Below are 18,216 nucleotides of genomic sequence, written 5' to 3' on the forward strand. Positions count from 1 at the left end.
AGTTGGCATTCAATAAAGACTTGTACATGGTATCGATTAGCGAATGACACCAAGGCCCACTGCTCCACGTGGCCTGCGTGAAAACAATTCTCAGCCTCGTATAAAGTGCCCTATAAGGGCATCCGTCTCTGGGAGGCAGCAGAGTTTTTAAGTGCAAGAAAGAGATCAAAACAAGAACGGTGTTAGGGGCAGCGTTTGGGTGGCCTGGGGAGAGGGCAGGGCAACTTGGACACGAGGTTTCATAGATAAGGAGCCCAGGGGGAGCCATCGAAAGAGCCTGGCCCTGCCCATTTCTGTGAAAGCCTCACCTTCCCAGGTAAGCACTGCCCACTCTCGTTTGCTAGATTGCTGATAAATCATGAGTTCTTCCTCACACATAGACACTCTCTGCGTTTTTATTCCAAACATTTAACTTGCAGAGTTGACAGAAAGGCTATAGATTTCCCCCCAAATATCCATTTGCCTTGCCATTTATCTACTTCGATCTGAAATACAGAACATGATGGGTGCCCTAGGTAAATCAAGCATTTCCTGTCTTCCGAAATGGGTTTGCAAACGCTTATTTCATGCCATTACCATTTTTCTGTTTCTAACAGTAAATCAAAAAAGTATCGCCCATTCATCCACTTTAAAAGTAATGCCTTTCTTATGCGTGATTACACATACCCAGTGGAGATCTGTGTGTGTGCACTGTAAATCTACTCCTTTAAAAGGTTTCCCCTAAGTACACTAGTGACATAAATTGGTGTAGAGCAAATTTATTTATTTAATGGGTTTATTCTTTTAACTGGTCTGATAACCATTACTGTTCACTGTTTGGTTTGGGGGGAGGAGGGAGTTCTTATTAATGTATCTGATTTATTTCCATGGCAGATATTTATGGAAAAGGGCTCCCCTGGAAATGAGGGTGAGTGTAATTTATTGGTTTAGGAGGGTTATTCTTAACTGGCCCTCAGGCAACCCACATGGTGTTCATAGAAATCAGGAGAGTCTCTTAAAGTAATTGAAGAAGGAGATGCTGCAGACCACTGGGAGAGAATTTCGGAAGGCTGTTTTCGGACAAAAGTTTTCCTAAATGCTAAAATAAAGGAGCACAAGTCATAAAACCTGAGATGATTAAAAAAAAAAAAAAAAAAAAAAAAGGAAGGAAGGAAGAAAAGAAGAGGAGAGAGAAAAACAGAGAGAGAGAGAGAGAAAAGAGAAGTGTCTCAATAATAACATCCCCAAAATGTTTTGGCAAATTGAAGAGAAAAGAGAATCTGCTAATCAGGCCCGTGTAAACTTGCTCGCTTTTGTAAATCTTGTTTGTAGCTCCTGATGGTGTTGGAGTGAAAGCAGACAGGCCCAGCTGGTGGAGGCGAGGGAGAGAAAAGCTGAATTTTTAGCAGATCAGGTTTATTTTTAGGCATTTAAGAGTATCTTTAGCTTCCCAATAAATGAGTCCATCAGAAGGCCGTATATGAAATAATCAAAATGTAAAAGTATGGAACAAAAATCTGAGGGCCCCCTGACTACGATGTGTACTGCAGGACCTCTCCGGCCCGGCAGGGATGAGGACAGCCAGCTTCCTGTCCCCTAGCCAGGCTGCCCAACCTTGCCTGCAGGTGGCTGCAGGGGCTCACGGACCCTAGGCATGCTGTCCTCTAACACCTGCTCTTTCTGCGTCCTTGCTCAAGGGCCAGTGAACCTGGACAGAAGGCCAGAGAACAGGGACCTTCTAGGAACTGAGAGCCTGGTTCGTGGGGGACGGGGCTGAGAGCTGCATGAGTGACCGTGGTCTAGAGCTTGCCTGGGAGGGAGCGGACAAGGCTGGGCCATCAGGAATGAGCCTTTCTGGATAGGGAAGAGGGGCGAGTCTCAGAGAATCTTTGGAATCCGAAAAGAATCTGAGGTCCTGAGGTCCTGCCCAGCAGAGGCCCTGAGGCTGATGATCAGAGGTAACCCATTTGCTGGGCCCACATATTGAGTCAGCCCATCTGTTCACGCAGAACTGGGAGGCATATCAGAGCCTCCATTTATTCTGGAACCTCCTAGGAACACAGCACGGTGCCAGACGCTGGGCAAAGCAAGCTGGCCTGGTCCTCACAGCTTTTTATCTGGTAACACTGACAATCCTTTATACGAGAAATCAATATGTAAGCACATGATGGGCCCTGTGCTGGCTTTGGCAGCAACACCTTTTTTAAACCATGCTTCGCTCCTGCCCCCAAAGCGGGCTCCATGTCTGGGGTAGACGAACAGCCCGACGGTGGCAAGGTGGGAACGTCTGTGACACAAGCCGGCCTCTGTCAAGTGCTGGGGAGGCCAGAACACTTCTTGGCAACATTCATCCAAACTTTTCTCTGTGACCTTGGGGCCGGGCACATGGTAGGTGTTTTTGTGACAGGCAGACCCAGTGAGGCGGGCAGGGCGCCGGGTGCCGAGGGTCATCCCTGCCCCACAGATGTGCAAAAAGGGACATGCTGAGAGCTATGTGGGTCCTCCTGCAGAGAGGCCTCGGCCCAGCCGTCTAGCCTCACCCCGGGGACCACAGCCACTGCTGGTGAGGCCAGGCTCCATGTTGCTTCCAGGTGGCCCCGGAGGAGACGTGGTGCCCTCGTCCATGCAGTTTGGGCCCTGGGTGTGCACTGCTGCTGAGCGAGTTACGTTCCGTAAACGTGTGCATCAAAACACCAGATGGGTTACAATTACCAGTAATAAAAAGGGAGACATTGTTAGGGTCCCCGTTCCTTCCCAGGGCCTGACCAGAAACTGCTTTCAAGCCTGCCGGCAAGCCCGGGATGGTCAAATTCTTTCCTAAAGTCAGAGACTTAACGAGATTCCCAGGGTCCTGCCCTGTCCTGCTGAGGATTTAAAGGGGATGTTCTGGGTAAGAAGTAACAAACTACCAACTGGATGACTCTGCAGTGGTTTATTGTTTGTTTGCTTTAAATTATCTACTTTCTTGTATGAGCAACAATGTTGAAAATGAGTGGTATTTGCTCTTTGGACAGTCTCAGAGGCGCCCTGCCCAGCCTCTGCCTCTGGTTCCCCACGGGTGACAGGTCTGGGCGCCCTGTCTGCTCCAGGAGCCCTCGTCAGGGGATCAGCAGAGGACCAGAGAGCCCTGCAAGAGAGACCCAATGGAGGTCCCAGGCCACCCCAGAATGCCCCAGAAGCTCCTCCATGCTCTGTGCCTCTGCTCTGGCTGTTCCCTCTGCCCAGCCCTCTTCCCCGGTCCTTGCGTGTCTCCTTGTCACAGATGTCACCTCTTCAGGGAGGTCTTGGACCGCCTGCTCCAAAGTGCCCTGCTTTCCAACCTCTCACCTTCTTTATTTTTCCTGTGCCTGTGCTGTTATCTGAATTGTCCTCTTTGTCATCCACCTCTGTCAATGAGAACGTGGGCTCTGTGACAGCAGTGACCTCTCTCTGTGTCTACTGCTCAGATCAATGGTGAGAACAGGGCCCGACGCCCACAGCAGGAGCCCTGGTAGGTGTCTGCAGAATGAAGAAGAATGAAGGAAAGACTTGCTGCAGACATCAGCCTTGCTGGGCACATGGCTGAGACAGGGAGCTGGGGCTCCTGGCCGCAGGACCCTGGACAGTTATGCAGCTGACTGCCCATACCGTGTCCTCACCCCTGCAGATGCTGATCTAGTTCACTGAGGTATAAGTGTCGGCTGGAGGGTGAGTTTTAAAACTTAGTGTTTTCATTGTGCTTGGCTTCATTCTCCAGTTTTCTGGGTCTCAGAGGCCAGGCCAGAGCTGTGCAGATCTCTCTCCTGCTCCGAGTCTTGGTGGTGGCTGCCAGCCCCTGCTTTCCTGGCCGGCCGCTGCTCGTCTTTCTTCTCTATCCCTTCCCCTAAGGGAGCGTGTTCCCTGCCCGGCATGGCTCGTTCGAGCACCCCAGTTTTCCTTTCTATCTTTCTCCACTTTCAGCCCCTGCCTTTTGTGTGCAGCCCACCCCCGGCCACAGCGGAGGCTTGGAGGGGGCAGGGGTCCCATCCACGAGAGGGGAGGACCCCATGATTTGAGCCTCAGCTGAGGCACCACGAGAACAGCTTCAGGGCAGAAGTGAGGCCCTGGATCGGGCTGGTCCTGCAACAAGCCTCCGCCATGGGCTGGCTTTTCGATTATCCTGGACGGGAAGTTTCCTTCCACGCTGACAGACGCGTGCATCCCCACAGCCCGTGTTCTGTGCAGACATCTTTACCCGTGGACACAGAGCTCGGGTGGTCTTTGGCCATTCCTCAGGGAAGAGGAGCCCCTCCTCCACAGAAGTGTGGAGTCATTCAGTGCCCGAGAATTCTGGTGGCCTCGGTCACCCACTTTGGCCGATGGCCTTGATCACATACCCTCGGGGCCTCGCCACACTGTGTGCATGGCAGTAACGATGTCCCTGAGAACCATGTGGGCAGCCAAGGAAAGAGGGTCCAGGGACCCCATGACAACAGAAGGGTGTGTGTGGGCCGGTGTGAGGAGGAGTTGGGGCCCACTGAGCCCTCTGGCCCGGGAGCCTTCCCCTGCTGCACCCCGCTGCATTTGTCAGCCGGGTTATCAAAGTGGCCCCGGGGGAGGCAAGTGTGACAGAGATGCCAACAATTAGGTTTGTAAGCTCCCTGTGTCAATTTGCTCTGAAAGCAGTGAGTACATCTTTGTCAGGGTAGGCCTCATCTTCACACTCCGAAGCTGTGGAGGGTAAGCATTTTAAGCCGCAAATATCGTTATTCATAATAGGTTGGCAAATATTTTCAGATTAAGCTAAGTGCCAAACTCTGGAATTATGACAGTGAATCCTTCAGCTTTCCGTGATGATTCTTCTTGCCCTGGTCTTAGGCTGGGAGGCCCCCAGAGCAGGCGCTGTCCTTAGGGGCTGTGCAGTCTGACCTCCCCACCCCCGTAGCAGGAATCTCCTCACCCTCTTCCTCCCCTGGACGGCGTCTGTGTGTGCTCTCGGACACCTCTCGGGAAGGGCCATTCATACCTTCAAAGGCAGAATGCATTCCACAGCTGGCCTGTTCTAACTCTCAGAAGATGCTTCGGGTTACGTAACCCAACCTACAGATCTTGTGTTTAACTATACCGATGGCATGCGTCTGTGTGTCACCAAAACCCCTCCTCACGTGTTTGCCAGGATTCAGAAGAGAAGAAAGGGTGACCCCTGCTCATGAGAAGCTCATCTCCATTGTTGTGGAAGTAGACAGAGCACACACGGCTCTTGGGTCAGACAAAAGCGGGGAACAGAAGGGCTGAGAGAGTTCAGGGGAAAGAAGCGGGGACGCTGAGGCTGGCCACGAAGGATGGACACAGCATGGATCTGCAGAGTCGGGGGGATGGGGGGTGGCTTGCAACCGCAGGACCCTCCCCACAGAGGAGGACAGCCAGGGCAGAGTGTGCTTGCGCGGCAACATAGGTTGTGGGGAGACGGTTGGGGTAAACGTATTGAACTAAGAGCCCGTGAAGGCAAGGCCTTACCACAGTAATCCACTGCTGCTCTCTTCTGGGGGTGCCTCTGCGCAGCTCCCCACCGTCCCGCTGCCTTCCACCTCTTGGGCCTCTCCCTGACCAGACCTCCGATGTGGGGCATGCTCCAGGGCAGGAGCCTCCACAACAGAACGCCACCCCCACCGGCTACCCTCCATGGACCCCAGCCCAGAGCAGACTCTGTCTTCCCTAGGGCTCCAGCTGAGACCTGGGAGACATTCCTGATGCCCCTTCTCTTCTGTCCCCGCATGCAAACACTGTCATCAAGTGGGTCCATCGGTACAGCATGTGTCCCATACCCTGTCTGCCCCCCTCCCCACCTGGCTGTCACTCTGCTCCATCGTTCGTGGAGTTGGAACCCCAGTTAGCTTCCTGTCTTAGCTCAGGCTGCCATACAAACAGGCCACAGAGTGGCTGGCTTAAGCAACAGGCATGTATTTTCTCACGGTTCTGGAGGCTGGAAGCTGCAGATGAGGGTGCTAGCATGGTCAGGCTCTGGTGAGAGCTCTCTTCCTGGTTCACACTCTGCCTTCTCCCTGTCCTCAGACGGCAGAGGGAGGCAGAGGGAGGGCCAGCACAGTGGCGTTTCTTCTGATAAGGGCACTAATCCCATCATGAGGGGCCCAACCTTGTAACCTCATCAAATCCCAATCACCTCCCAAGGGCCCCACCTCCTAATACCATCACATTGGGCATTAGGGCTTCCACATATGAATTGGGGTGAGAGGAGGTACAGACAATCATTCAGGTCCTGACACCTCCCCCCAACCTCCTTTACTCCCCCAGTCCCTGCTCCTCACATGGGGCCCTGTTTCAAAGTCAATCTGATCAGCTTTCTTGCAGGCCCCAACCTGCCCCCACAACCCGCCTAGTGGCCTGCTGTAGCATCTAGAACAAAGCCCCATGACCTAGTGGGCTCAGAAGGCCCTGCAGGCCCAGCCTGCCCCCTGCCCCACCCCAGCTGCTCCCGTCTCCCCTTTACCCTCAGGACATGGAGGCACAGAGTATTTAAGGGACTTGCCATAGTCATGCAGCTGCAGTAACAGAAATGCTGAAAACATGAATGTTGGGGCCCTGATTTTTCCTGCCCTCCCTTGTTCCCCAGTCCCTAACTCCCAAGCCATGACAGCCAGCCCTTGACCCCATTACTCATGCATGGCCTCTGCAGGCTTACTGCCCTGCCTCCCCAGCCAGCTTCTACTTCTTCTGGGCACTTCCCCTACCTCTTTCCCCACCATCGAAAGCTCTCTCCTGTGTCCACTTCCTTTAGGACCATATGACACAGGCACCTAATCAAATAAATAAACACTCTGGGCTAATGGGCTGTTAGGAGCCAGTGGGTGACTGGGCTACCCCACCAGGTCACTCTTGTCTTTAACTGGGACTGTGGGGGTTACTTCGTCTTAGTGAAGGACTAGAACAATGGTGGGGTTTGGGGTAATTCATCAGACCCAACTGAGTGGTGGTATGTGATCAAAGGGTATTCCGCTGGCAAATCCTTGTAGTCTAAAGTCGATCTTGGTTACTTAAAGCAAAATAATGAAAGGAGACCTTCTTTGCCCTTAAATGAAAGTATATACTAGGAAAGATGGTCTAATGAGAGGGCTGGGCTTTGTCTCAATACACCCAAGTCCCCAGTGAGGCTCTGAGAGGCAGGGCCGAGCAGCAGAGCAGCCCCTCTGGCGGGACACCTTGAAGTCTAGACCTGGAGGGAATTGACTGCGTTGCAGGCAGGCACCTGTCGGGAGGGAACGGGTGGGGAAAACCAGGCAGGTGGGGGTAAAACTGGCCTAGTTAATGACTCAGCGCAGCAACTAGCTGTGTGACTGTGGGAAGTCGTCTCCCCATCTCAGCTTCATTTTCACCACTGACAAAGAGTGAGGGGTGGCTGCCGGAGGAGACTTCCTGTCCATGCTCAAGGACTCCCGAAGAGCGACCCCCAAGATCTTACAAACTAGCTAAGTAAGCCTGCCCTTGAGGGTGTTCTGTAACAGGTGCACAGTGGAACAGGAACCGCAGGGCTCTGGGTGAAAGGACTTTTCAGCCACTTGTTTGGCAGCACAGCATAAAAATGAAAGGTGAGGCCAGTTGGGAGGGGCATGGCTAGCCCTGGGGCACAGAGGAGGGCAGCCCCAGAGCCCATGTGGCTCTGTGAAGTCTGCAGTCACCTTAGCTCTCATGCCCAGGACTATTTCCAGTATCAGTGATGCCCATGGATGTGCATCAGAAGCAGTTAAACGTCCTGTTACCTGGAAGTCTCCTTGCTCGAAAAGCAAGGATGAAGGTCTGGCTTCTCAGGCAAGTCTGTGTCCAGAAGAAAGGATACTGGCCACACAGAGGAGAGGATCCTGGTTTGTGAGATGGTTATTTTCTTGCTACCCAAGGGGAACTTAACCCTGTGCAAATAAACCCTGGGCTCACGTGTGGGGTGCTGAGTATGAGGGGGTTAGTCACATGGAATGACTGGGGTGCCTGCAGGAGGAGGAGCAAGCACCCCAATCCCACCTAGGTGCTGAGCTCAGAACCTGCAGGTGCAGCAGAGGAAGCCAGCCGGGGAGGAGCCAAGAGGACACAGCCATGGGTGCAATCTTGGGTCAAAAGGTGGAGGACACCAGAGTGTCCTGAGCACAGAAGCTGGCAGGGACTGCCAGGGAGTGGGTGTGGGAAGAAAGATGGGGGCCTGTGACTACCTCAGTTCCCCGCAGTCCTCTCAGAGTGACGACCTCAGCAGGTGGCTAGGCTCCAGGAAAAGGAACATGGAGGATGGGGAGGGGCAGGGGGCCTGGGATGGAGGTGTAGATAAGAAGGCAGCCATTGGTGGGGCTGAAGGGACCCTGGATTGCCCCTCAGAGGGGGTCTGTAGGTCCCCCTACAATGGGCCAAGGTGATGCCAACATACTATCCCCTAGAAAGAACCCCCAGCAGGTGGGAAAGGGAAGTTCAGCATCAAGTGGCTGAAGGCCGTACTTGGTAAAATGCAGTAATTTTACTTCTTACATCAGTGAAACGCAGTGCCACAGAGAAGTGCCCACAGACATAAAGCTCACAGCCCAGAGCTGGCAAAATCACAGTAAATGGTGGCCATGATTACTGTCTCCAATTTCAAGTACTGATTCAACTTAAAAAGAAATATTCCATTTTCTTAAGACTTATTTTTTTTTTAAGTTTACTTATTTTGAGACAGAGAGAGTGCACATGTGCAGGCACACACAAACAAGGGAGGGGCAGAGAGAGGGGAAGAGAGAGAATCCCAAGCAGGCTCCATGCTGTCAGCACAGAGCCAGACACGGGGCTCAGACTCACAAGCAGTAGATCATGACCTGAGCCGAGATCAAGAGTCAGACGCTCAACCGACTGAGCCACCCAGGCGCCCTGAGACTTATTTGTTTAAAGCAGTTCTAGGTTTACGACAAAAGTGAATGAAGGTGCAGAGATTTCCCATTTACCCCACCCCCACCCCCCCATCCCAACACTTGCACAGCCTCCCTCCTTATCAACACCCCCCACCAGAGTGGTGCATTTGATACTAGTAATGAACCTGCACTGACACATCATCATAGTTTCTGGCTCACTCTGGGTGCTGCACACTCAATAGGTTCTGACAAGCGTATAAGGACCTGCCTCTATTATTATGGTGTCTCACAAGGCATGTCTACTGTCCTCAAAATCCCCTGTGCTCCATGTAGTAATCCCTCCTTTACCTCCCTTTTAAAAATCACTTTTTGAAAGACCCCAACCTTCACTTAACACTCATGTTTTTTAAATGTTTAATTACTTGAGAGAGAGAGAAGAGAGAGAGGGAGAGAGAAAATGAGTGGGGGAGGGGCAGAGAGAGAGAGAGAGAGAGAGAGAAAGAGCGAGGGAGAGAGAGAATCACAAGCAGAATCACGTGGGGCTCAAACTCATGACCTGTGAGATCATAACCGGAGCCGAGATCAAGAGTAGGACGCTTAACCAACTGAGACACCCAGGTGCTCCTTAACATGCATTGTTTTGACTGTTAAGGATTGAGGAACTACCAGGAACCAGGTAGGAGGATTTTGAGTACATGGTTAGAACCATTTAATCAGAGAAGCTGCTGGTCTTTCACAAATGTCTTTCTCTCCCTCTGTCTCTCCTCCAGCAGACCTCACAGGGTCCCTGATTGCATAGAACTAGGAAACCTGGTGAATGGCAAGCTTCCTAGAAATTCCTCAGAAGAAAAGTCTCTGCTGCTCCACAACCCCGTGGCTCAGGCAGCTTGGAGAGCATGCAGGGGCCTCCTTAGCCCCGTAGCCACAGTGACACAGTGCAAGGGAAGCAGAGTCCACATACACACAAATCACTCAAACTTCGTTTTCTTGCCGACACCAGAATTTCTCTCTGCCCAGCGTGGCAGCATCTTGGTCTGACTCTAGCATGTTTTAAACTTCCATCAATAAAACGGAGATGGGATGCAAATCGTCTATGAAGTGGGGTTGAAAATCCTGACAGAGACCAAGGATTTCATGAAATTGATGAAAATAGTGTTGGAGAGTTTCTGGGATCATGTGGAAAGCCCTGCGCCTCTGGCCAAGTTAGATCAGATAAGGATCAAAAGAAAGAAAATCGACAAAAATGTTGACGTGATAGGAGTTCAAAGGAGGATGATTCGAATATCAAATACTTGGAGCCTCACATGGTTTTAGAAGAATGATATTTTTGTGATCACCCTGTGGAAGTTGTAAGTAAAGGATGCCAGAGCATGTCATGTACTTTTGGCAGAAAACCACTCTCCCCCTAAAAATAAGACAGTCATAAATAATATAAAAGTTATAAATGAAATGTTATGAAATAAATAAAATAAAATAAAATATAAAAGCTATAAATAAAAAAATAGTCGATCCATCCTTTGTCCTAAGATTTAGAGCATAGCGGTCATATTAACCTAGAATTTAGTTTAGTAAAATATTGAAAACAAACTTCTTGTCAATAGTTGATAGGTTCAATTTTGTAGACAATAACCAAATCATATTTGTACCCATTTTAAGTGGATTCTGTTTGGGGCTTTTTGTTCTAAGAGCACAAAGATGTCCTAAGGAGTCAAATGTATTGTTTGTTTTAGTTTTTGATTTTAATGAAACTGATAATTCATGACTGATAAGATTGGTAATTATAATTATTAATGTATTTATTTCTAACTTTTATTTTGAGATGATCTCAAACTTACATAAAAGTTGCAGAAATAGAAAGAAGATTCCTGTATATCTATCCCTCAGATTCTCCAAATGTTTCATGTTACTATACTTTGTCTTATCATTTTCTTAATTGACAGGTAGAAATATAGATGTATAATTTCTTTCCTGAAACACTTGGGAATAAGTTGCAGATGCACTTCCCTTTTTTTCTTAAGTATTTCTGTGTATATTTTCTAAAAACAAAAGCATTGTTTTATATAACCACAGTTGAATTATCAAAATCAGGAAATAACCACTGATATAATAGTGTTGTCTAATCTACAGATATTGTTCAAATTTCACCATAAGTTGCTCTTTTGACCCTGTGAGAACCTACTTCACACAGGCAACTTGGCTGATGTCTTGGGAGAAGTTCCAAGGAGATCGAAATCCATTCATGTATTCTCCCATCCAACCAACCAACCAACCAACCAACATTTACTGACCCCTTGCCATGTGCCAGGGACTATGCAGGGGCTGGAAACCAGAAAGAAATCCTACATAGATGCTTAGAAATGACTTTATTAAACTAAGAATCTAAATGTCATGAATAAGATAGCACCTCAGTACCCTCTGTCACAATACAGCCTGAAAAGTACAATCGTGCTCCGTTATAACATTAGGCCAAATGGACCTGGTAAACAGCAAGTGGCAAGCATTGGATGTCCTAGCAAGAAAACACTTGCATGCCAAGGGTAGAAAGGGAACCCTAGAAATATTCAGGGGATGCCATGTTGGTGAGGTTTTTAGAGGTCTCACTGGCCTGGGACATGGCAGGATTGTTGTATCATCTCCTACTAAGAAAGAAGCACAGTACTTGGTTTACCCCTGGGACTCTAGGAACAGCACACTTGGTAATATTTCTCCAGATTCATTACTCAGATGACTTGGAAGACTACCAGTTTTGAGGGAGTCCAGAGCAAGAGAGGGCTCTACAGCAATCTGCTCTTCTGCTCAGGTTGTATGACTGGAGGAACCAATGGTGATAGACTCAGTATCCTCTATGATGGAGAAGGGTTCCATGTTGAGTCTCTGGCAAGCCCCAGTGGGAGAGTCACAGTGTAGACCTTCAGCATTCTGGAGTAAGACCATTCCTTCTGCTGCAGAGAACTACTCATACTTTAAGAACCAGCTCCTGTTGTGCAACTGGGTCTGGTAGAGACTTAGTGCCTACTAATCAGAGAGCAGTGACTGTGCTGTTGGACTAACCATAATGAGTTGGGCATTGTCAGACTCAACAAGTCATTGATTGGAAGGGCACAATAGTGATCCATCATGCAATGAATATTGTGTATTCAGGATCAGGTCCACTCAAGGAAGTCCAATAGAAACATGTAAATTATGTGAACAGGTGGCTTAGACCCTTAGATCATCTGTCTCTGATGCAATGACACTTCTCCTTTAGCTCACACTTAGAGCCAGTTATGGTCTGAATGCTTGTGTTCCCCCCAAGTTCATACATTGAATTCCTAACACTAAACGTGGTGGTATTAGTAATGGGGACTTTGGGAGGCCATGAGGATACAGCCCTCATAAGTGGGACTAGTCCTCTTATAAAAGAGACCCCAGAGAGCTCCCTAGCCCTTTCTACCACATAAGGACACAGGGAGAAGTTGGCACTCTGCAACCCAGAAGAAGACGGTCACAGGACACCGAACCTGCTGGTGCCATGATCTTGGACTTCCCAGACTCCAGAACTGTGAGAAATAGATGTTTATTGTTTATAAGCTACCTGGTTCCTTATGTTCTGTTATAGCAGCCCAAAAGGACTAAGATATGACCTTCTGGGCTTATGGTGGGGTGGTAAGAAGCCTTACGAATGACATATATAGTCGATTAACACATAATTTGTATGTTATATATAGTATATACTATGTTCTTACAATAAAGTAAGAACATATGTGCCTATGTCCCCCTGACTCAGGAGGAGAAAACTTGGATCTGGCTTACAGACAGACTGGTTCAACATGTGGATGTTAAGTAAAAAACTATTGCCCTCAGGCTGGGACAAGGATAGCCCTCACTTTGTGTGAAAAATGTATTGATAGTGAAGAAAAATGTTAACTATAATATTTAAAGGGTCAAAATTAATGTAAACAAATCCATGATGAGTAAAATACCAAAAACCTTTTTTTTTTTTTTTTTTTGTTGAGAGACAGAGGGAGAGAAACAGCACATACGCTTGAGCGAGCACAGGAGGAACAGAGGGAGAGGGAGAGAGAGAAAATCTTAAGCAAGATCCATACCCAGGGCAGAGCCCAATGAGGGGCTCGATCTCACGACTATAAGATCATGACCTGAGCTGAAACTGAGAGTGGGACACTTAACTGACTGAGCCACCTAGGCGCCTCCCAAAATACCAAAATTTGAAATAAACAGAGGATCAGTAACAGTACTGTCCTGGGCTATATTGGAGCTTGAGGCAAAAGGAAAAATCAGTGATACTAATCTATGGAAATGGGCACCAGTGTACCAATCTTTGGCCTTATTTTAAGGCTCCACCCATCCCAGAAAGCATCTTGTGCAGAGGAAGCACTCAGCATCTAGGAAGATAAGGTGATTCACTCTATGGATCCATTATCAGCCAACCCACTGTTTGGACAATAAATAATTTCATGAATGGCATGGCCACGGTGGCAAAGATCAGGCTATATGTGGGCCTAACATCATGTGTTTCCTTTTAGTAAGGGTGATCTGGCTACTGCCACTGCTGACTCTTACCTGCCCGCAACATAAACCAATACTGGGTGCTCAGTATGACACGATTTGTTAAGGAGACCAGGACACTGGTGAGAAGTTAATTATGTCAGATTCTTTCTGCCCTAGGGGAGACAGTGATTAGTCCTTGCCAGAGTCAACACTTATTCTAGATATGGATTTCCTTCCCTGCCATAGTGTCTTCACCAGCATAACCATCCAAGGACTTACAGATGCCTGGTTTATTGGCATGGGATTCAAACATTGCCTCAAGCCTAGGGATCTGTTTTACAGTAAAGGGAGTAGACAATGGACTCATGACCAAAAGATTCATCCAGAAACAGTTGGCCTAATAGAAAGTCAGAATGGCCTATTGCAAGGCTGTGAAGGGGAAAACCTGGGACAGCACCCTGTGTAGGTGGGGTGCTATCCTTTAGCATATGTGCTAAACTCCATGTTGGTCCTATGTTCCCAATAGCTGAAATCCATGAGTCGGGAACCAAGGGGTGGGGTTAGAGTGGCTTCTCTTACCATCACTCTCAGTGACTGACTTGTCCCCACAACCTTGGGTTGTGCTCTGGCAAATAAGCAGTCTTGGTTCTTGGTGAGGGAAGAGGGAGTGGAGGGCAGTCTCTCCCACTAGGGGACATTGCAAATGTCACTGAATTTAAAGCATAACTACCACCTGGTCACCCTGGGTTTCTCATGTAAGTGGGCCAGAGGCAAAAACAAAAGGGGTGGGCAGGCAGAAGCTAGGACAACTAGATTTCCACATGTAAAATGCTGAAGAGGGACACTCTACCTCACACCATTCATAAAAATCAACTCAAAATGGATCAATGACCTGCATGTAAGAGCTAAAACCATAAACATCTCAAAAGAAAACATAGGGGTAAATCTTCATGACCTTGGATATGGCAATGGGTTCTTAGATTATGACACCAAAGCCATGAGCAGCACAAGGAAAAATAAATCGGACTTCATCAAAATTTAAAACGTGTGCATCAAAGGACATTCTCAAGAAAGTGAAAAAATAATCTAGGGAATGGAAAAGATATTTGCAAATCATACGTCTAATAAGAGTTTAATATCCAGAATATAGTGGGCTCTTGAACAATGCAGGACTTGGGGCGCTGACCTCCACACAGTGGAAAATCCATGTATACTTTGTGACTCCCCCAGAACTTAACTACTAGTAGCCTACTGTTGACGGGAAGCCTTACCAATGACATATACAGTCAATTAACACATAAATTGTATGTTATATATATTATATACTATGTTCTTACAAAAAAGTAGGCTAGAGAAAAGAAAACAATATTAAGAAAGTTATAAGGAAGAGAAACTACATTCATAGTACTGTACTGTATTTATCAAAAACAAAAAAATCCACAAGGAAGTGGACCCACACAGTTCAAAAGTGTGTTTTCTTTGCTTTTTTTTTCAAGTTTATTTATTTTCAGGGAAAGCGTGTATACATGAGTGGGAGGAGGGGCAGAGAGAGGGAGAGTGAGGATCCCAAGCAGGCTCTGCACTGTCAGTGCAGAGCCCAACACAGGGCTTGACCTCACAAACAGTGAGATCATGACCTGAGCCAAAACCAAGACTCCGGCGCTTAATGGACTGAGCTTCCCAGGAAGCCCCAAAACTGTGTTCTCAAGGGTCAACTGTATATAAAGAACCCCTACAACTCAATAACAGAAAGACAAACAACTCAGTTGAAAAACAGGCAAAGAACTTAATAGATATGTCTCTAAATGAGACCTACAAATGCCCAAAAAGCACACGAAAGTTGTCCAACACCACCAGTCATGAAAGAAATGCAAACCATAACAAGATACTGCTTAACCCCCATTGGAAACGCTACTAGAAAAGAAAAGAACAAGTGTTGGTGAGGATGTGGAGACTTTAGACCCCTTGTGGTGGGAATGTAGAATGACACAGTGGCTGTGGGAAACAGCAGTATGGTGGTTCCTCAAAAAATTAAAATTAGAGTCACCAGCGATTCCATTCCCAGGTATATATCCAAAAGAACTGAAAACAGGGACTCAAACAAATACTTGGAAGCCAATGTTCTCTGCAGCACAATTCACAATAGCCAAAAGGTGGGAACAACAGAAGGGTCCCTCAACAGATACATGAATAAACAAAATGTAGGGCAGACATACAATGGGATATTATTCAACCATAAAAGGGAATGAAATTCTAATACATGCTACCACATAGATGAACCTTGAAAGCACTATGCTGAGTAAAGTAAGCCAGGAAGTAGATTAGGCTACCAGGGGCTGGGAGAGGGGGAATAAGGAATTATTGCTTAATGGGTACAGAGTTTCTGTTTGGGCGATAAAAAAAAAGTTCTGGAAATAGAGAGTAGTGATGGTTGTACAATATTGTGAACATAATTAATACCACTGAATTGTATATTTAAAAATAAGTTTGGGGGGCACCTGGGTGGCTCGGTTCAGCATCTGACTCTTGATTATGGCTCAGGTCATGATACCAGGGTTGTGGGATCCAGCCCCGTGTAGGGCTTCTCACTGGGAGTGGAACCTGCTTAAGAGTCTCTTTCTCCTTCTGTCCCTGTTGTGCATGTGCACTCTCTCTCTCAAAAAAAGCAAATGTTCTGCTGTATTTACTACCACAACAATAAAAGGTAGTGATTACGATGGATGGGAAGTCAAGTCCTGATTATTATGAAGGACAGAGGTGTTGCTTCACAGTGAGGGAGGGCCAGGTATGTCTCATCTCAGGGGATTCACATAGGCACCTCTTGGTGAATGTGTGTCCTGTAGTAAAGATAAATGGGCAATTGTAGCAACCATGGGCTAAAAAGAGCAACTAAGGACCTAGGATGCTCCGGGGTCGAGGTCTGGTCACCTCGCCTGGCATATAATTTAGACAAGTTCAAGTGCTGGCCAAGAGAGCGGAAATCTAGAATGGTTGGTATTAGTATGCGAGATGATGAATATCAACTGTGGCTCCAGGGCCATCTACAGGAGGGATTTCGGCTGGTCTCTGCCTTGAGCATGTGGCGACAGATTGGATTTAATGCGGGTGTGAGTGGACCTGAGGGGGACAAAGGTGGACTGTATCAGACATGCCTTATGCACTGCCTGTCCCATATCCCCTTGGCCTCAAGTCTGCAGCCAGCTGTGGTTGTGGTGAAAGATTTCACGCAAGCCTCAGCTTACCTTGCCCTGATCGCACCTTGCCTTAAGTGCGTTTTTTGCTTGTGGCCCCAGGGTTTCTCTAATGCCGTGGCATGGGATGGCAGAAAGAGCCCTTTCAGCATGCACCATACACGATACACATGCAGCCTGGAAGTGCAGGAGATTAACATTCATGGGAACCCTGGGCAGGGGATGGGGTTTGGGAGGTGGGGGGAGGCAGAGAATTCTGGGAGGCCTTTTGCACGCTGCTCAGAAGTCTGCACAGGGCTGAGCCCTGGCTGCCTACAGCAATGACCCGCCAGCCTTGATGATGCATCCTTGCATCCACTTTCTCTCCTCCCCTTTTGCCACTTTCTCCCCATCCTTTTCCCCATTCCTGGGATAGCTTCTCAAAGAAGCCATCCTTGTTTCAGGACTTTTCTCAGGCTCTGCTTTTAGGGAAGGACCTAGGTTAAGACAGTGTCTCCCAATTCCAACTTCCCCTGGAAAAGCACTAAAGTAGACAAGTGGAATTTCTGTCTGTGTCAGGCTAAAAAGGATATGAACACAAAGTACTTAAGATGCTTGTTTATCACACAGACCTGGGTTCTGTAGCCTGCAGCCAGTCAGGAAATTCTATGTAATCACAAGGTGTACAAATTTATCAAAATGGGCATATAGAGAGTAACTCCATCGTAGCAAAATGGTGAAGATATAAGTCGTTGTTGCTGTCACAGTTCCCACAAGTGAAAGGCTTCGTCCGTTGGATTAAAGTCCGGAGCTTCTTGAGCGGTCTGCAGCGCCAGTGGTTTCTGGATTTCCTGATCTCTAGCTCCCCCTCGTGGTATCTTCAATTCATGTTCTGAGCTTAGCTGTGAAGCCTAAAATTTGGCTTCCACAAAAACTATGATTAGTGGAAATTTGTTGCAGGAGAGACTTCTTTTATTGCTGTTTCTCCAAGGAGTTTGTTCTTCCAGCAAATAACTGTTGAGTGTCCATGTGGTCTGTAGAGCACGAGATATCAGTTGAAAATGTACCACCTTTCCACAGATGAACAGTGAAGGAGGGTGTTAAACCCGTGTCCAAACAGGTGTGTGCAGGGGAGACAGATGCCACTGTTTGCCTCAATCCCAAATCAGAATTCATCATCCAACCTGGCTCCAGAACAGATATGGGGAGCATATGCTCTCTTTATAGTTTGCCCACAATCTATTTTAGTGCATCAGTGCGGGGTGATGTGAACTGTCCTAAATGTCTTATAAAATAAAAAGACAACTTTGCCTTAATCGAGGCTTAGCAGCTTTAAATTTAGTTGGGTTAAGACTTTAGCACACTCCAGTGGGGCTGATTCTCATACACTTTGGGTAATTCGTATGCATGAGAAGACATTATCATTTTTGGTGCAGTTCTGAAAGGAAGTATTAAGGGCGAGAATTTGATTTTAAGTGATGGGAAGAAAAAAAAGGTGTGAATTTAGCTCCAGACTCTGCAGAGGATGAAAGATGTTATATTTCTGTTTGAGACGTTGCAAATCATTCCAGAATGCCCTCTGAACTTCTCGCTCAGTCCACCTGTCCACAAAATGGCTGGGATTCATTCAATTGTGCTACCTCTCTGATAAACAGTCTTTTGATAATAGACAATCTTAAAAAAAAAAAAAAAAAACCTAAAATCACTGCATGGACAGCAAATTGTTCTGCAAAGTGATG

The sequence above is a fragment of the Panthera pardus genome, unplaced genomic scaffold (genome assembly GCF_024362965.1).
Source record: "Panthera pardus isolate Hobbes unplaced genomic scaffold, ASM2436296v1 HiC_scaffold_18, whole genome shotgun sequence".
Classification (NCBI taxonomy): Eukaryota; Metazoa; Chordata; class Mammalia; order Carnivora; family Felidae; genus Panthera; species Panthera pardus.